Genomic DNA, 21,523 nt, shown 5'->3' on the forward strand with positions numbered 1-21,523 from the left:
TTTTGATATATACAGTATATATCTTCCTTGCCGGGACAAAACCTCCTATGTGATAATTGTTTTGGAGATATACTGACCCGCAGCACATACACTATGACGAACGAGAATGCCTTAACAATATTCACACAATATTGCACCTTAGATGACAGAACCTTTCCGGCCAAAGTTCTAAGCTAAAATATTTCACATAGTAGGTTTTTTCCCGGCAGCGACGATACGCTCATTTTAAAATCTACCCCCTTTAACAGTTCCCCTTATGTGGATTTTCACAAAACAAATTGTGTTTTCCTTTACTTTTACAGGAGATTCCAAGTACCAATTTTCACTTCTGTAACATGTTATGTTTCTTAGATATACTGTAAATATACTCATTTTAAAAGTTCACCCCCTTTGTCACTCTTGTTCACCACCCCTGAAGTAGATTTTTAAAGGAGATTCCAAATACCTATTTTCATGACTGCAACATCTTCAGATTTTGAGATATAAGTATTGACATAAAAGGTATTCAACACACTTTTCAACTTTCTTCACCCCCCTAACAGGATTTTCCGAAAATAAGTATACATGTTTCCTTATTTTTAAAAGACATTCCAAATACCAATTTTCACGTCTTATAAGTGTTCAGTTTTTGAGATACAGGCACACTCATTTTAAATATTAACCCCCCGTTTTCACCCCTTTCTCGACGGAATATAAAAGAATCGTCCGTTAGTGAGCACCTATATTGTAATATGAATGTATTCCCAAAATTTCATTTCTTTATGTCCAGTAGTTTTGGCTCAGCGATGACGAATCAGTCAGCCAGTCAGTCACTCAGGACAAGTTATTTTATATATATATAGATTTGGGGGCACACTGAATACGACGGAAACCATCTATGTTCATCTAAACTGAGACTGTTTGTTACTTACGACGATACCTGAACTCTTTAACAGTTGACTTGGAAGTGTCTTCATTACCATGTTCATTCTATACCATTCCGATAATGCAAAAGTAATGTTTAAATACTTTAACAAGAAGTTGTAGGTATTTTAAGAGCATGAGCATGAATGATATGTAAGCTTGGTGCTCAGAAGGGGTATATTGTCAGACTTATGATCTCTCAGGTTGCATATTGAATCTCAGCCGAGATGATCGATCATTTAGGGACGGACAAATTGTTATAACTGTGGACAATTGTTTTTAAAAATTTTGTGCCACACTTAGTGTCAGCTGGTAAAATTAACTGCACAGCCTTAAACACCTTACTGAAAATTCCAGATTAGAAGGCAGGCTGTCTGAACGGCACCACTTCAGAAGGTCTGCAAAGAGGTAACTGACAGGGCGAGTTGGTCGTACGGTTAGGGGCGCGCGGCTGTGAGCTTGCATCCGGGAGATAGTGGGTTCGAATCCCACTGTCGGCAGCCCTGAAGATGGTTTTACGTCGTTTCCCATTTTCACACCAGGCAAATGCTGGGGCTGTACCTTAATTAAGGCCACGGCCGCTCCCTTCCAACTCCTAGGCCTTTCCTATCGCATCGTCGCCATATGACCTATCTGTGTCGGTGTGACGTAAAGCCACTAGCAAAAAAGAGGTAACTGATTGTATATAATAATAATAATAATAATAATAATACGTAATAGCAAAGTACATCCCTCCACAAAGGGTAGTCTAGCGAGTATGGGAATGTTTTCCGCCATCATGTCCGGATCCATGGCTAAATGGTTAGCGTGCTGGCCTTTGGCCACATGGGTCACGAGTTTGATTCCCAGCAGGGTCAGGAATTTCAACCATAAATGGTTAATTTCGCTGGAATGGGGGCTAGGTGTATGTGTCGTCTTCATCATCATTTCATCCTCATCACGACGCGCAGGTCGCCTACGGAGTCAAATCAAATCTGGCTAGCCCAACTTGTCCTCGGACACTCGCGGCACTAAAAGCCATACACAGTTCCCTTTCATTACCCCCAACATTAAGTTGGTACTACACCAGTGTTGTGAATGATGGAATACCTGAAGAGAAACCCATTTCCAGAACGACCGATCGGGATTGGCGAGGCTAGAACTTAGCTAGATCTTCATATCGTTCTAATTTAAAATGCACTCAATATACAAGGTTTGTGTGACTATTACAGAACTTCATGCACAGATTATTTCTTGAATGTTAACATAAGGGATAAAATAGAGTAAGCTTTCTAACCTCTATATTTTTATTTAAGTATGGTCAGCGTTTAGGCCTTCGGTTCAGAGGGCCCGCGTGCGATTTCCGTCTTATTAATTATTCTGGCTCGGAGACTGGCTGTTTGTGTTTGACCCAAAACTTTCTTCATCACATTCAGACAACACACTACACTACCAACCACAACTGAAACAAGCAATAGTGATTACTCCCTATAGGGTTGGCGTCAGGAAGGCCATCTGGCCAGTAAACAGGGTCAAATCCACATGTGTGATACAGTTTGCACATGTGACCAGATAGATGTGGGAAAAGTGCTAGTAGAAGAAGAAGAATGATCAATCACACAATCCAAATCAATAGGTCGAGAATTTTCATTATGGAAAATGCCAGTTAAATACTAACGGATTAAAAGATCATTTTAGACAATGTATTTTCGTTTCATCGGTCGAAAACAAACATGACTTCAGGAGAATTCCTTAAAATATCACACAAGGTGACTTTTCCGTAAGAACAATGGAGAAATAATTTCATGTTGTGCAGAAAATTTAACTTGAAGTCAAATTTACAGTAACAATAAGCGCGTATTCTTTAAGAATTTTGTAAGTTTCCCCTTCTTGCTGTTGACAGTTCAAGTATTAGTATTGATAAAACGCTTATAGAACATTGAATTGTTTTTTTCCCACACCTTGAAATACGTTTCTCTTTAAAAATCCCATTTTCACATACAAATAAATGTAGACGCGAGAATTATGTCATTCTTTATTTTCATCGACAGACATAGTTCGAATACGATTGAATTCCTTCTCTACAGTATGCAAAAGCTCTTGGAGATGTGATTTGTGTCTGAATACCTGCTTTATTTTCTTCTTATAGTTATTATTTCATTTCTGTCACCATTACCTTAATTTCTTCAAATGCATCATAATAGAGTAACCAAGGGAAGTGCTACGAGTTGAACATGATAATTTTGTGACTTCATCACATGTCCAAACAAATACAGCCTCAGTTTGATTCCCAATCACTGTACATGCCATTTTAAAATGAAAAATCGTATCCCAGTAAATTGAATTACAAGTAAGAGTGTAGGTCCTGTGGCGGACGATCACATTATTCACTGTCACACAAAACGGTAAACTTCCCAGTGCTTTAAGTGGAAATGTAGACTTTCAGGTATACCTCCTAAAGATGAAGTAAGGTAATTGAAACGAACTATCCTGGATCTGCACACAGAGAGGTTCTTGGAAACGCCTCAGGCTCAATTTGATTAAACGAAACTTTGTAACAATAAGTCATGAGAATGGGATGGTTCTGAGAAAACCGTATGTACTGCGAGTTTACGTTTACATACTTCCATTTAGTCCTGATGAAGTACAAACGATTAACTCAAGAAGAAGTGTGACTGCTGCTCAGCTTCTCTTATTATTTTATCTCCTTTGATTTCTCTTTTGATAAAATTCCTAAACCAATAACAATGGTTTCATCTCTCAGATAATTTATTTTAACACATTAAAACAACAACAGCAACCATACACATATAGGGTATACTCTTCTGATTGTGCCAACGGCCGTAGCCGTGTTGAAACACCGGATCCCGTGAGATCTCCGAAGTTAAGCAACATTGGGCGTGGTCAGGAGTTGGATGGGTTGCACCGCGCTGTTGGTGGGGGGTAAGGGAATGGAGGAGCGGAAAGGAACTGGCCACCCTACCGCACGTAAACTCCAGCTCAGGAACACCTCTGCGGAGGTTCGGACCTGCCTTCGGGCAGAATAACCCTTACCTTACCTTCTGATTGTATAGGTATATCTTGGAAGATTCCTAAAGAAACAATCTCCAGTGTTCCTTAGAATCCTCGTCAGAATTTGAACTTAAGTATTAAACACCAACTACACATCCACATGTCTCCTGCTTATATGAGCATGAATGTAGATCACTTTCGTCGTAGAAATGCTTGCCTTGTATTATCTAACGTAACACGCATGTTGATTACAAAAGCGTTATCGGCCAGTGTTATTTGAATTCCTTGTAGACTAGGTATCTTTGTCCTTACTGTCTACGATTGGTTCATTACTAGCTTCCAGAAAATGACTAACAAGAACTTTGTAATCTCTCCACGCTGAATAAACATATCGATGGCCTAATTAGAAAACTTCGTATCTCCCAATGCTCTTCCTATCCACTATTTCCCCTAAGACAGGTCACACCTCACAGCCACATATGGATATGTAAATAAAAATGAACCTCAAATATCGTCGCTGCCAGGACAAAACCTCCTATGTGGAATATTTTAGCTTAGAACTTTGCTCGGTAAGGTTCTGTCATCTAAGGTGCAATATTGCATGAATATTGTCAAGGCATTCTCGCTCTTCATAACGTATGTGCTGCGGGTCAGTATATCTCCAAAAATATTATCACTAGGGCCCGGATGTTTATGCAATAATAGGTTAGAATGCAAACTTACTGAAGCGAGTAACAAGCAGAGTCTACCTGCACGACGGTAATGTTGTGAGGTTTGCATAAACATTAAGGGTTCGGCCCATTAGAACTCGCTAATGTTTATGCAAACCTCACAACATTACCGTCGTGGAGGTAGACTCTACTTGTTACTCGCTTCAGTAAGTTTGCATTCTTACCTATTACTGCATAATCATCCGGGCCCTAATTATCACATAGGAGGTGTTTTGTCCCGGCAACGACGATATGTTATACTGCAGGAGTGCGAAAATACGTCACGCAAACACACATTCCTATAGTACGGTACGGCAAGGTTCATTTTCCTTTACACATCCGGATAGGGAAATGAATCCAATGAAACTTGTTCTGATGGACTGCATATCCAAATGTAGCTAGGAAGCGTGACTTGTTTTAAGGGAAATAATGGTTAGGAGGAGCACTTGGAGATACGAGGTTTTCTAATTAGGCCATCGATATCTTACACTTGATACAATCCACTTAACTTCTAGTTTTTACCCGATGGCAATTAATCTTCAACTCAATAAACGGTCACATTCCCACGGAGTTCTTACTGCCTTAAAGAAATATATTGTGCCGTCAATTTCTGTAATTTAATGAACTACATCGTCGATGCTTGCTGATGTACCCGACCAGGGTAATATTGAATATTTTACGGCTACTGCTGAAAAGTACCGGCCCCGCGGTGTAGGGGTAGTATGCCTGCCTCTTACCCAGAGGCGCCGGGTTCGATTCCCGGCCAGGTCAGGGATTTTACCTGCATCTGAGGACTGGTTCGATGTCCACACAGCCTACGTGATTACAACCGAGGAGCTATATGATGGTGAGATGGCGGCCCCGGTCTACAAAGCCAAGATAACGGCAGAGAGGATCCGTCTTGCTGACCACACGACACCTCGTAATCTGCAGGCCTTCATGCTGAGCGGCGGTCGCTTGGTAGGCCATGGCCCTTCGGGGCTGTTGCGCCATGGGGTTTGGGTTTGGTTTGGTTTTAATGCTGAAAAACCACCCACTTTTTCCAGCAGACTTGAACCATAAATAGATGTAAAATGTGAACATTACAAAATATCCCTGATAAATCCATATTTCTTTAAATAATATAACCTCGGATGTACACTGCTCGGTACAGAAGTGTTATTCCGCCCTCCAATTAAATATCGCAAAGCTGTTACTTTCGGAAAAGTCAGCATAAACAGTTTCGATCCAGAAAATAATAACTTATTTATAATGCACGGTATGTTATGAATTCAGTATTCTTTACTCTTACTTTCAGTGTTAACGGACTGAAAACTTTTATTCTCAAAATACTTGTCACCAGTGACCATATTGTTGAATTTTAGCCATATCCAAATCATTCATAGTTTAATCAGAGGGTACATTAGTCTAAACATAGACCTAAAACGGATGTGTCCGTGACTCGTCTTACACTGGAGAAAATTATCTGCTATAACTCCTTTTCTTTCAGTAAAGTTAACATTGTCATTGATGTTTGTACAATATATCATATTGTCGCTGCTGTGCCAAAACCGCGAATGTGACAATACTCTTCCTATCCATCATTTCCCTTAAGACTGGTCACGCCTCACAGCCACATATGGATGTGCGGTCCCTCAGAACCATTTTCGTTGAGTTCATTTTCATATGTAGGTGTGTAAAGGAAAATGAACTTTTCTGTTCAGTACTGTAGGAATGTATGTTTGCATGACGTATTTACCCACTCCTAGAGTATGATATATTTAAGGTTAATTTTTCTTTACACACGCCAACTTCGTTGGTACGTGGGAAGTCATGCTGTTTCATGACCACTGCACAGCCTCCCGTAATACACAGAAAGTGTATGGAAAGGGGTCAACGGCATGCATATTTCTCTAGACAGCATCCTGCTTGTGCTCAATAGGATTGAGGTCGGGTGACCATAGGGACCAGGCAAACATCCGCATGTCCATCAAACGAATTAACCACAGTTCGGGAGCGAATGGACGGTACATTACCTTACTGTACGTACAGGTCTCCTACAGTGCGCTGGAGGTGAACAAATGGGTGGACATGATTTGGCAGCAGGTCCCTGTATCATTCGCCGGTGTGGGACGTTTTCAGATGTACCAAGTGTTCCATTTCATTTCACGTGAACAGACCCCATACGATGATACAACCACCTCCGGCGTGAACTGTACCCTGCTGACAAGAGAATCCATTGCACTTGTACCCTGCCATCGGCGAGTACAAACTGGTACATGCATACACAGAAATAGTGTACCAATATAAATAATCAACACTGCCCCACTCCAGTATTGAACAGGATGGGGGGGGGGAGTGAAGGGATAGTGTTGAACGCCATTCGAATACCAAAAAGGAGGGGAAAGGATTGAACGGGTATAATAGTACTCAAGGCACAGTGTGTGTATTGATACATATCCGCAAATGTGCCCATTTCATTTACAACAAAGTCTTGAAGTGGGCTGCAGCAATGCGTTAAGCGAGGAGGTGGGGGATACTACGCTTTCTTTATATCCGGACACCATTTATGTGAATACGTGTACCACGACTCATTTGTGAAAGTGACAAAGCCATCTTTTGTGCCTCGTGATGAGCGGTGAACAGTGGTACACAAGAGAGTCGCTGGCCTCTGTACCTCACTGCGAGGAGGTAGTCCTTGATGGTATAGTTGCTCACCGTTCATTGTTATCCAGCATTGAATTCACGAGTAATCTGTTGGACTGTGACCCGTCTATCTACGCTTAATCGTCCAAATTAGTCGATGTTCACCCCTGTCAACAACACGTTGTAATCCACGGCAGCTGATCCTGGCGATGGTTGTTTTGCTCGAATCTACGTGCTCGTGGTAGACATTGGGCACATCGGCCCATGGAAGGCCCATCGCCTGCACGACTTCGCAGAAGGAATAGCCCATACGTATGGCACCGACAATCTGGCAGCGATCAAACGCGCGGAGATCTCATGTCTTACCAATGCTGTGCTCGTCTGTTACTCACACGGCCAGTATGAAGTCTGACGACAAGCACCACAATTTTTTACATCCTGCTCGTGCCCGTCGCCCGGCGAGACATGTTTCAAATTTGAACACGTCTTGTCACTTCCCCTAACATAATACACGTAAAATAAGCCCCAATGGTTTTCGCATATGGAGGTGGATCGTCCCTGATGTATTTTAGGTTGAACACACTTAACATCAAGAACGTCTGCCTATTAAGTCTTCAGCCTAGAAGCTAGTTGGACCCTCAGAACGCACGACTGAAGGTTGTGTGATTATAGGGGAATCGCAAAAACCGATTATGGTGCCATAATGAGTCATATTAGGCATGATGAGGAGTGAGGTAGTTTGCTACTGGGTCAAAAAGTGATATTGCAGCATGACTGGCCCTCATCATTCGTAACATCCAGACGCAATAGTCGTGCTTCATTGTCATCACTGGGGCCGATTACCTTCGATGTTACGACCCTTAAAGCAACAAGCATCAAGCATCATCTGTGTCATTACTCAGCAGCTACCATACGGACACAGCCATAACTGAGACTGATTATGGGAGTTCGGTGGCCTGTGCTAAGACACAAATGCAAATACACTCCATCCTAGAAGAAACAGCAGCAGGAGGAACTTCAAAATTAGCTTTGGTATAAAACTGTGGTTAACGAAGAAGATAGCAGTGCTTTTATGCTGATTTATATAGCGAACGAACAGATTTAAAAAACATCGAAATAAGCCTCGTTGATTATGAAAAGAAAGTGGAAATCCAATCCTTGTGTGCATTTACATATATATAATATACATCCCCAGATATGATTGATTGATTGATTGATTGATTGATTGATTGATTGATTGATTGATTGATTGATTGATTGATTGATTGATTGATTGATTGATTGATTGATTGATTGATTGATTGATTGATTGATTGATTGATTGATTGATTGATTGATTGATTGATTGATTGATTGATTGATTGATTGATTGATTGATTGATTGATTGATTGGTTGGTTGGTGTAAGGAGCGTTAATATCAAAGTTGTTAGTATAACAGAATGTTTCAGTTGTTTGAACTGGCAAAATATGGATGCATTTTTTTAAAAAAAAAATCACCTTCACTTTAAGGTTCTAAACGAGAAAATGCCCGCAAAATTGTAATCCTAATGTAATCTGTAGACATGATATGGGCTTACGCCGCGTCGAGAAAACAAGGTGAAACTCTTTATGTTTCGCAGAGAACTTTTCTCCGCGTCTTCTGAAGAAAGTCTCGACTGGCAGAATCACGAGAAGGTGGCGATTGTAGGGTCAAATGGTGCATGCATTTCGTTACAAATTGACTTAATTCATGTTGTTGCCGAGTCTACGAAGGAAAGCCACACTTCCATGCAAATATTGCTACAAGAAGTAAACCTTCACTTATAATGGCGCACAGCAAGACATTTTATAGTGAATCAGGGTACTTTTTCTTTTATATTGCAACAGTGATATTTATGTTTTAAAGATGACATTATTAGAGCAGTCGTGGTTGTCTTTTGAGAGTGGGGAACAAGATCTTCGTGAAACGTCAAGTCTTCCAACGATTTGTTTCGTTTCATCCAGTATTTATACAAGGGACTATCTCCTGCACATTCTGGACCGTGAAGGCAAAACTAAAACTTCCAAATGATTCCAGTAGAAAGTATTAAGCCCAAATACTGGCACTAATTAATTAGAGAATGAGTTTGTTACACTACACAGCACTTCCACAAATGTTAATTTCGTATCAGACATGATGTCAAGAATTTTACGATGTGTTACTATCAAATCTAAAGACTTCCGTACCGATCACACTAGTCTTGAAGGTTTAATTTAACGAGCACTGATTTACACAAATTGCAGTGCGTTGAAATATACCACATTCAAATTACAAATCTGATGTAACGTAAAATCACATTAGACTCAGGAAAGTACTTCTCAGCTGAGCTGAGAATAATCTCTGAATTAATCTCTTCATGTTTTGTTCCTCCTTATGCAGTAAGCGAAAGCGAGATATCTTCTAACAACAGGTGTGGACTATGTGTTTTGCATATTAATGAAATGGTTCTGAAGATAAGGACATACAACATGAAATTTAATTTGAACAGCGCCAGGCAAGAGTAACAACAAAATTTCTCCATCCAGCGATCTATGGTAGCATTTCAGTCCACGGATTATTGATCAAGGATGAATCAGAAGTTTACTTACAATGACTTACAAGAAATATCACTTGAAATATAGGGTATTCAGAAAGGAAATTCAATGCCACATACTTTTTTTTATGTAAGCCACCGGGCGAGTTGGCCGTGTGGTTAGAGATGCGCGGCTGTGAGCTTGCATCCGGGAGATAGTGGGTTCGAATCCCAATGTCGGCAGTCCTGAAGATGGTTTTCCGTGGTTTCCCATTTTCACACCAGGCAAATGCTGGGGCTGTACCTCAATTAAGGCCACGGCCGCTTTTTTCCAACTCCGAGGACTGTCCTATCCCATCGTCGCCATAAGACCTATCTGTGTCGGTGCGAAGAAAAGACACTAACAAAAAAAAAAGTAAGCCAAAAGGGAACTAAAACTCCAGTAGAATATTGCACTTATATTTCAAACAATCAGATCTGTGGGCAATCACATCTTATTACTGTTAAAATGCCCTTATACCGAGCTCGATAGCTGTCCCATCGTGGCCATAAGACCTAACTGCGTCGGTGCGACTTAAAGCAACCTGTAAAAAAGGCCAGCTCCATGGCTAAATGTTTAGCACGCTGAACTCTGATCCGAGGGGTCCCGGGTTCGAGTCCCGGTCGGGTCGGAGATTTTTCATTAGTTAATTCCTCTTGCTCGAGGGCTGGGTATTTGTGCCGTCTTCAGCATTAGAATTCATTTTAAATGGAGCCCCATCCTCACCGACACGCAAGTCACTTATACAGCGTCAACTCAAAAGACCTGCACCAGGCCTCTCCGGAGACATTATACATACAGGGCGGGTTGGCCGTGCGGTTAGGGGCGCGCAGCTGTGAGCTTGTATCCGGGAGATAGTAGGTTCGAACCCCACTGTCGGCAGCCCTGAAGATGGTTTTCCGTGGTTTCACATTTTCACACCAGGCAAATGCTGGGGCTGTACATTAATTAAGGCCGCGGCCTCTCCCTTCCCACTCCTAGCCTTTTACTGTCCCCTCGTCGTCATAAGACATACCAGTGTCGGTGCGACGTAGAAGCAACTTGTAAAAAAATATCATATCAGGATAATATGTTTCACAACAATGGATGTAACCTTACGTAAGAGCAGAAGAGCACCATCAACATCTTCTTTTCTGTTTACAGAGTTTGACTGACATCATTCTGAAAATCAACGAAATCTTGCCTGGTTTTATGACATCACAGCATTGGTTGGGGCAATACATACACTGAATCTTCCTTTCCTTTCCTCTCCTTTCCTTCTTCTCAATAGCTGCAAAATCCCTATCTGCCAGAACTCGTAACGGAACGTAAACAAAAGCACACACAGTTGAGATATGCCATTTATTCACTGAGAATATGTTCACATTTCACTGCGGACGAAATTTAAATGTGAAGAATGGGAGTTTTGACATATCCGATTCATTTGATACTTCAGTATATGAAAGGCAGATGGCAGTAATATACCTCCATACTTCAATTTGAAAATTCAAGATCTGCAGTAACCTTTACGGTAAACTCTCAAAACAGTTCCCTAGATTGTCCACAACACATTACCAACAATGCGGGAGACGTCGTATACCAATCACCTCACCACGTGTGAATTTTGCAATCTCATGTTTCACAGCATTGGCAACGGTCTCTCGTGTTTCACGCAGTGATTTTTCTCACTTTGTTGATGAATTCAAAATTGCACGGGGACAGACAGGTCCGGTGATTATGGCGATTATTCCAGTAGTTCCCACCCCCAAGGCTGAAGTTGCCTGCGTACAACATCTACATCATGCAGTCTATTTCGATCATTATTATTAACAAATACATCGCAAATGGGAAATATCCCGGTGGCAATGGTCACTTACAGCAGTGTAATAATAAAGTAGTAAAGCCCCAAGCAAAAAAAATAGTTAACATAATTATCCAACAACAACAACAACAACAAAACAAACAAACAAACAAACAAACAACAAGAGAACAACAATCAATTCAATGGTAAGAAAATATTACAAGAAAAACTACTAGTTTAACATTCTAAATCCAGCATCATCAAATACAAATTCACACACAACTTAAGTATTTCCAGTGCATAACACAACGGCTAACAATACTATAGGTTGACCTTACAACTAGCTTAACATTATAAGTGGTGTCCGGCTCTATAGCTAAATAGTTACCGTGCTGGCCTTTGGTCACAGGGGTCCCGGGTTCGATTCCCGGCAGGGTCGGGAATTTTAAGCATCATTGCTTAATTTCCCTGGCACGGGGGCTGGATGTATGTGTTGTCATCATCATCACGACGCTCAGGTCACTTACTGGCGTCAAATCAAAAGACCTGCACCTGGCGAGCCGAAACCGTCCTGGGGTCTCCCGGCACTAAAAGCCATACGCCATTTCATTTTTCATTATAAGTGGTAGTAAAGTGAAGTTAAACCATAATTACCCTACAACAACAACAACAACAACAAGAGAACAACTAGCAATTCCATGGAAAGAAAATGACAAGAAATACTTCTAGCTTAACTTACTAAACCCAGTGTCATTATGTACAAATTCACATCTAACTTTAAGTATTTCCAGTACTTAACACCATGGCTTACAATACTATAGGTTGAACTTACTACTACCTTAACACTTCAAGTGATAATAAAGTGAAGTTAAAACATAACTAGACAACAACTACAACAACACGAGTACAAAACGCAATTCCATGGAAAGAAATATTACAAGAAATTTACTAATTTAATAGTCCAAATACACAGTTGCGGTCTACCTTTGTCGTGGAGAAGGATGACATTGTTTTGGCTTGTAACTCAAGTAGTGTCCATCTTCTGTCCATGTCCAAACACTGGATAATTACTTCACGTGACACATCCGTCCGGACACCAAAAGGCCTTCCAGACCGTTGCACGTCGCTGCTTGTTTCACGTCCGTGCTGAAATGCTGCTACCCATCTCGCAACGATTCGGTACGGAAGGCAATTATTATTCCCCACAGTTTCCACAATTTCTCTATGATATTTCCCCGCGAATGGCCAGTTGGATGTACGCACGTTGTTCTTGCTGCATCGGATCCCTTCTGCGCGGAGCCTGACTCACTACTGCAGTTCCATCACCCTGTGGGTGGTACCTGCCCAACGCACCACCATCTCGTGTCATGCTCTCCAGGACATGTGACCATTGTATGCTAGCACCTTGCAAATATAAAAAACAAGTTGCCACTACTGATGCCCCAACTTTAGTATATCCACACACATACATGCAGTACGTCCCGTACATCATACTGTGCCCATACTGTCCCCACACGCCACCAGAATCTGGTTTTGGTCCGACTTAGCTCACTATCAGGGTGTGTACGGTTCACGCCTCCCTACATGTATTTAACTAACTATACTAGGCTGCGATTTGGGGGAGCATATACTTCCACTGGGAAACATGAATAAGGTTGGAGCTATGCTAAAATAATGGCAACATTTGGTAAATTTAGCCTAATATATTCATAAGAAAATCGAAGAAAGTTAACTTGACAAACACAATATACGTGAATTACAACAAAATCATGACATAAATATGAGTAGAAATTCACATAAATTTCTCTCTCAAATGTCTGGAATTCAAAGCCTGTGGACTTGAATCTAAGAACATCGTTGTCCTTCGAATATTTGGTCACTCTGCCGAGGGATTGAATTATTTCTGTTCATGATCTGCCTATCATCGATGAGTCCCTAACCGCCTCGCGGAGATATTTTAGGGAAGTACTACAATTTGACATAATCTTCTGTACATCCTGAGTTATTCTTTACCTTAATAATTACACACGCAACATCAAATAAATATTACTTTCAACCCTCGCGTGGATTACACCAAACACACTTCTGCAACTCTCGTTAGGTCCCTAGGGCAGTTCATGATTAAACTCACTGTACACTTTAGCGGCCGCACACTGCACAGTACCGGGCGAGTTGGCCGTGCGGTTAGGAGCACGCGGCTGTGAGCTTGCATTCGGAAGATAGTGGGTTCGAACCCCACTGTCGGCAGCCCTGAAGATGGTTTTCCACGGTTTCCCATTTTCACACCAGGCAAATGCTGGGGCTGTACCTTAATTAAGGCCACGGCCGCTTCCTTCCCAATCCTAGGCCTTTCCTGTGTCGGTGCGACGTAAAGCCAACTGCAAAAAAACACTTCACAGTTTTCGCGCGTGCAACACAACCTAACAAGTCGGCACGTGGTACGAAGTACACACACACGCCAGTCTTCGTTCACAGTCCCAAGCCACTCGGCTGCACTGTTCCGTCTTCGCCGTCAGTTCACAAACAGCTCTCCGTCGACAGTGTAGCACACTGTTCCAGTATTCCACAGCTGTACACACACTTCATAGCACTGTCTCAGCTGACTGAATCACTAGCAGAAAGAGATGGGTAAGAGTAGTTCACCGGAAGGACTAGTGTCAGAACTGTTCAGTCCCTGAAATGAATAGTTATCTGGGAGCAGTGCTTTTAGTTTCTGCTCTTCTCCTTCAGGAACTTCGCCTGCAAGAGTCCCAGGCGGCTGAGCTGCTGACAATGGCCCGTGCCAGCACGTGGGTATGTTAATCCTGCTCGCGCTTCACACCACAGCAGCCGAATGTACCTTTAAAAATTAACGATCATGATTGCTTTAAAGGGCATGGCAATGAGGTTACTGAGAGGATAATTATTAATGGTTGGATTTTCAATGCGTTTTCTTTAAATATCTACAGGAAGAATGTTATAATACCTCTGAAATTTGGCCATCAGTCACAAAATAGGTCACGAACCACGGTATTAATTTCACTTACGTTGTCATACAGGCTTACGTTAATAGAACAAAATATACTACAAATAAAATCACACGTATGTCGTAATAGGGCCTAGGTCTATATCCCATTTTGGAATTTACACCAGAAAGAATTAGTAGACTAAGTTAAATGGGAGGCTCAAATACATAGTATGAACTATCAAACACTTATTTCAGAGATGTTTCTCCACGACTACAGTCACAAATTATGGTTTAAAAATAAAATTTGATTGACGTTTTTCTATGTCAATCGATTCCTCCTTTCCGTTCCTCCTGTGGGCGGGGTCGGTAGAATAACACCCACGGTATCCCCTGCCTGTCCCAAGGAGGGCCCACAGGGGCTCTCAACTTGGGAGCGTGCGTTGGTGATCATGGGGCCCTTAGCTGAGTCACGGTATTGCTTTCACTTACTTGTGCCAGGCTCCTCACTTTCATCTATCCTATCCGACCGCCCTCGGTCAACTCTTGTTCTTTTCCGACCCCGTCGGTATTAGAGCACTCGACGCCAAGGGAGCCTTTCATTTTCACGCCCTCCGTGGCCCTTGTTTTTCTTAAGCCAATACCTTTATTTTTCGAAGTGTCGGATCCCTTCCATTCTTTCTCTCCGATTAGTGTTATATAGAGGATGGTTGCCTAGTTGTACTTCCTCCTAAAACAGTAATCACCACCAGCTCTTTGGAGAATATTCGTTAGCAAGGAACTGATATGGTAGGAATGCAAAGCCTCTTCAGCACAAGACTGTACAGACGCGGACACACCTTCCTTCTTCCTTCGTCCATCCCACCAATGTAGCGGGTTATCACCAATCTCCAAAAGTGGCTCGTTCAGGTATTTGTCAAACTCGATGATACTGGCTGCTGAATTTGTACTATTGGATGCTCATCTCAAGGCTGCTGTCTCAGCGATATATTTGTCCCACAAATCTTTTCCTTTTTTTCTTGTGGCTCTGATGTTTGAAGCTTGAGTCCACAGTTTAAAGCACTGTCAGATGTAATGTTAACAGCATTTAGTTTTCCGATTATTGCTTGCTTCGTGTCGTTGAATAACTGTCCATCAGTATCAAAAGCCCTTTTCTTGAATCGCAGATCTAAAAATGTCGCTTGAAAACCAGTTCATTTTTTCCAACTCCTGAAACGATTATTTTACCCATCCATCATTTTTTTCTACCATTGCCTTTATTCTGATCTGAGTTCTGGGTTACATGCCTGTTTTCTCCAGCCGTTTTTTTTAATTATATCAATGAGAACCAAGGTTTTAGACAGTGCCAGTCGCTCTTCAGCACTTACTTCTTCAGTGACATTATGAAATACCTTTAATACATCCACAGCCTGTTGCATCACTGTCCATTAACTGAATGGATGAAAGCCATAACGGTATAAGTGACATTTAAAAAAATTAGTTAAGTGCAGGATGTAACTTCGGGAGGATATATCCTTTCACCAGCAAAGAGATACAAGTGAAAGTAGTAATATTCTGCGCTCTAGTGATGGGTGGTATTACTACAAATAGAATGCTTTATATGAGCGTTAAAATGTTTAAATGCCTTTTTCTCTGAATGACCAAAATGCTACTTATACCGTTATGGTTTTTATCCATTCAACTGGCAGTGAAAATAAGGTTAGGGTCTAATTGTAAAAGTGCAGTTGCTGAGATAATAGGATTTTTATTCTTCAAAATCCTATCCAGCATATCGAAAGTCGAAGTCCATCGTGTGGGAACTTCTTGTTTCAATTTCAATTGAGACATGTTCATTTGGTTCTGGATTTCGTGAAGCTTTTCCATGTCCTTAGAGCTATGTTTGAAGTGTTGCACTAAAGCCTTGTCTTTAACAAGAATGCTGTCAATTGTTTCTAACCCACATCTAACAATGAGATTGAAAGTACGTGCGAAACAACCGAAGTGCCGGAAACCTGCGTCAGCAATTGATTTTTTCATTTTCACAATATTATCACTGACTACAGAAGAAACTTTGTTTTCAATACCCCATACCACGCACAAATCAACTATTGCTTTTTCAATATTGACAGCTGTATGAGGGCTTGGAAAATACTCACAAGATAGGAGGTAAGATTTCAAAACAGTTGATGGCTGAACAATGAAATGTGCAGTTAATGCAAGAAGATTAGTATTCTCCATGGAAGTCCAGCAATCTGTTGTTAAAGATACTGCAGTGGCTGCATGCAGTTCACATTTGACTCTATCCTGTACGTCTGAATAAATGACGGGCACCATGCTTCTTTATAAGGTTTTCCTAGTTGGCAGTTTATACCCCGGACAAAGCATATGTACAAATTAAATAAAGTTGTTGCTGATGAAGGGAATATGAACATGGGTGGGAAAACGATGAAATACAGGCATTGTTAATGACACATAATGTACTGTTGAGGTTTTGATCACGAACATTAGTTGTTACGCGATATTTAGAGGCGAAGTTTTATGGTTTCGCAACTGGTATCACATTATACAATCAATGCACACCAGTAAATGTACATTTCACTGTTGTGGATTGTTGTGTGTTTATTTTTTAGGTGTTTTGGCATATTACCAATATTTCCTCCTTTCACACTAATTTCCGCTTTGCAGTATCGACATATGCCTTTATTTTATGTATAGTTGAAATAAAGCCACACAACACTTCTTCGGTTGGACATCTTCACCTGTGAAAAAGAAATAAACGTATGAACGTATAAACGTATGAAAAGGTTAGGCCCCTACTTATTTATTTTTCGCGATGAACTGCTAAAAGAATTGAAATTCTATTTGTAGAGTCAACTCATTCTTAATGGTATTTTTTCCCTAAGTGGGGGTTTGGAAAAGGATTTGGAATCAGCCACGGCTTTTGAAGAAGGTACTGTCCCAGCATGTTCCTGAGCGGAAAAGGAAAACTACGGAAAACCCTTTAAGGAACCACCGATAGAGAGATTCGAACCCACATTGCCTCCCGAGTCTGGGTTACAAACGAGCAGTGCTACACCAGTCGGTGATAAACCATGAGATCGGTGATTCCACATTATTGGATATTGGGCTATGTTTTCAAACCCTCTAAATATCGCGTAACGTGCGTTTGAATTAGGCCTGTTTTAGCTTTCACTGCTTTACATCACGAACACAAAAATGTAAAAAATTGTGCCGATACATAAATTTAGGACAAGTTTTATGGTTTTCCTACTGGTGTTTCGTATTTCAATCAATCTACGTAAGTAAATTTACATTTCACTTGAAAGTTCTCTCCGCGCACTCCTGTAGAAGACTCCCGGGTCAACCTTCTGGTTAGTCTTACTCCAACTCCTACTCCTAGTCCCATCATGTCCCACCCAAATCGCATACAAGCCTCTCAGCTCCGTAGATTGTCTCCCGACACGAGAATATGAAAGATTATGTCGACACTTGCATAAATATACGCCAAGTTTTATAGTTTCGCAACTGGTATCACATAATACAATCAATGCACACCAGTAAATGCACATTTCACAAATCACTGGCCAACCTTCTGTTCTGATTAGCCTTACTCCTACTCTTAGTTCCACTATATCCCGCTCATATAGCATGCAAGCGTCTCATTAGTCAGCTGGGACTTAAAAATAACTACTGCTGGCCACTCCGCACAACATCGACAGTTAACATGCTCCAATTCTACTCACATCACTGTTCCGCACGCAGACTTCAAGGCAGTGTACAATCGACAGTTGTCAAACACGGTACTCCAAGGCAGTACACAGGCACTGTTCCGTACTCCGTACTCCATCACGACGATACTCTGACACCGGTGGAACACTGACGGCAGCCAACATCGTCGCTCCAGTCCAGCTACCGAACTCCAACACTCCAACACTCGTAATTTTTCCTTGAAGAGTTACTCATCCCGAGAAGCGTTTCTTCAGGAGCAGTTCAGTCAGGAACGACACATCTCTACTAGCAGAACGGAGCCCAAACTGAACAGTCACAATCTAGTCCGGCCTGTTCTACATCCGGAAGTTGGCCCCTTCAGATACTTCGTAAGAGTACAAACCCCTGGAAATCTCCAGAATCAAAAGTTCTGGGTTCCTCTCACGCTGTCAGGTAGGCCTATAACTGGTGACGACAGTAGTGGTGGCTGCGGAAATGACCTTGCGCACATAGCTTGTCTCTGACGGGTCACTAGCAGCAACGAGAGGGAGAGGCCCACTTGTGACGTCACTCGTGGTTGAAGCTAGGCTAACTTGCTCCTCCCAAGGTCTTATATTAAAATGGCGGTCACCGTCACAATATTTGAACATACTGCATTTGGGGAAGAATTTTGTAGACCTCCATTGACGGGGATCAACATGTACTGTCGGGCACGAGATCCTAGTACTAATGGTATAGAGCGAAGTAAGAGTGAAAAATTACAAACAGGGTAAAGTCGAAAGTCGTCGGAGGTAAGAACTGAAACATCCAAACTCGCACAGCAATGCACATCGGTACGCCTATCAGAATACAGAGTTTCTCTTTCTGTCAATTATATTTTGTTACCTAGCGTTGATTAATTCCCTTACTACTCACCATAGCCTGTTGTTCCAGAAAATGTGGTGTCAAATGCATAATTAGTCCACTCGCTACGCGTTGGAGATGACGCTTCGGCATGATTTTGTCTCTGACATCAGCTCTCGAGGCCAACACGTGTTCTTATTAAGTAAATGTGTACAAAATAGTCCATTACCATAATGGGTCATAAAGTAACATATTTTAAGTACAGCTTTGTATGTGAAAAAAGGGCTATATTTATCCCCAGGCTTTCATTTATGAGGCTGCAAAAGCCCCTGAGGCGTTTAGCGAAATGTATTGCTTCAGGAAGAGCGTGCAAGCATGCGTGTGTATGTCAACAGCAAGAGATTGTGGTCATGTTTACAAATTAACACATTCATACCACAGGTGCCTATAGCTGTTTTTATCAGTCACAGTCACAATACTGGTTTAAAGTAGATCTGTGTTTCTCGAAGTTAAATACTAACTATTTATACCATGACCATGAGATGAAACTCAAAATTACTTTAGACAGCTGCAACTTACAAGAAACTAAATAGTAAACATCCAATAAAATGTCAAAGATATGATAATTAACACATTAAATTATATGCTCATGTGTTAAAACATATCGTCGTTGCCGGGACAAAACCTCCTATGTGATAATATTGTTGGAGATACGCTGACCTGCAGCACATACATTATGAAAAGCGAGAATGCCTTGACAATATTCACACAATATTGCACCTTACATGAGAGAACTTTACCGGCCAAAGTTCTAAGTTAAATATTTCACATAGGAGATTTTGACCCGGCAGCGACGATATGTACCATTCATATATTATAGGCCTGTTTGCTCATTTCAAGAAAGCAAATTTTTTCACTTTCTACCAACTAGATAATTCCTTTCTTAAGCTAGAGAAGTGAGCAAATATTCGTAATTTTTCTACTGAGTTGATTAAAATCTTAAAATATAATAATTACAATATATTTCGCGACATTGTCTTGCATAGCGCTAGTTTATATCTTATTATAAATATTTTATCTGGTGGGGCTTCAATTCTGTAGTGCTACTTCATATTGTGACGAGTAAAATATCGTCTGTTTTATCGATCTAATTTAATTCCAGGTTAACCTAAATTAATACTTACATATTTATAAATACAGTTCTAAGCACCATGAATGGCCAGACTCCACTATTTGCTGTATATTTACAAAGTATCTGTCCTCTTAACACAGCAGGCGGATCGGCTCACCGGAATTACCTGGGAGATGGTAATCCTGACTGACAACCCACCTTTCATTTTCGCTCACATATTCAATCACAAAACCCACAGCAGCCTTTCGCAGACAGGCTCGAACACAAGGCTTCTGGCCACCACAACACAAGGTGACTGTCCCTTGTTCTACTCAAGAGACAACCCAGTAATTCATACAGTCAAATAGAGTGAACTACTCAACATTGACAATTAAACAGCAATAGCTCAACAGTGTTAACCAGCACTACAGTACTCCGCACAACATCGACAGTTAACATGCTCCAATTCTACTCATATCACTGTTCCGCACACAGACTCCAAGGCAGTGTACTATCAACGGTTGCTCAAACACGGTACTCCAAGGCAGTACACAGACACTACTCCATCACGACGATACTCTGACACCGGTTGGACACAAACGGCAGCCCTGAAGATGGTTTTCCGTGGTTTCCCATTTTCACACCAGGCAAATGCTGGGGCTGTACCTTATCAAGGCCACAGCCGATTCCTTCCCACTCCTAACCCTTTCCTGTCCTATCGTCGCCATAAGACGTAAAACAACTTGTAAAAAATATTTACCAAATATTACAAATTACAGATTATGTTACGTCTTTACAATGAACCTCATACAGTAATTTCAATACTGACTTTCTTATCTTTTATATTATATTTACCTTGAACTTGTTATTGATTTATATTCATATGTTAAAAGTACCTAGGAAGTGATACAAAATATTCTAGACAAAGTATTCTAGAAAATGTCTTAATTGTAGTGTGTTTTAATTTGTCTCTGGGCACGTGACATTAGAGTCTGTAAGGTGTTCATTTCTTGTTACACTTTCTTCAACTGATGTGCCAAAAAGTTCAGTTATTATAAAGAACCTAAAATAATTTCCGTACGTTTCGTTCACTCGGGGAGCAGCCATCTTTAATCTTGATCCCCTCGTGTTTGCAGTGTAAAGGTTCGTATCTAACTGTCCGTCAGCATTCACTCTGAAATGTACAGTGTGTCAAATTATTCAGAGTGTATAATTGTGCTTTGTCGTTGGGGTAATGTGCAATCTGGTCTTATAAATAGATTATGTCTATTAATTGTGAAGTTTATATTCTGAAGGAAGGTTTTTGCGTAACCTACTGGACGGCAACAGCAGAAGAGTGGGACGTTCATTAATACTC

At 41.1% G+C, this 21,523-nt stretch overlaps 1 protein-coding gene across 1 annotated transcript in view; it reads left to right on the plus strand.

The window, feature by feature from the left end:
* Positions 1 to 21,523, plus strand: part of Gfrl (Glial cell line-derived neurotrophic family receptor-like) — an 846,523-nt gene that overhangs the window by 699,751 nt on the left and 125,249 nt on the right. The window lies entirely within an intron of this gene.

Source organism: Anabrus simplex, chromosome 2, assembly GCF_040414725.1.
Source record: "Anabrus simplex isolate iqAnaSimp1 chromosome 2, ASM4041472v1, whole genome shotgun sequence".
Lineage (NCBI taxonomy): Eukaryota > Metazoa > Arthropoda > Insecta > Orthoptera > Tettigoniidae > Anabrus > Anabrus simplex.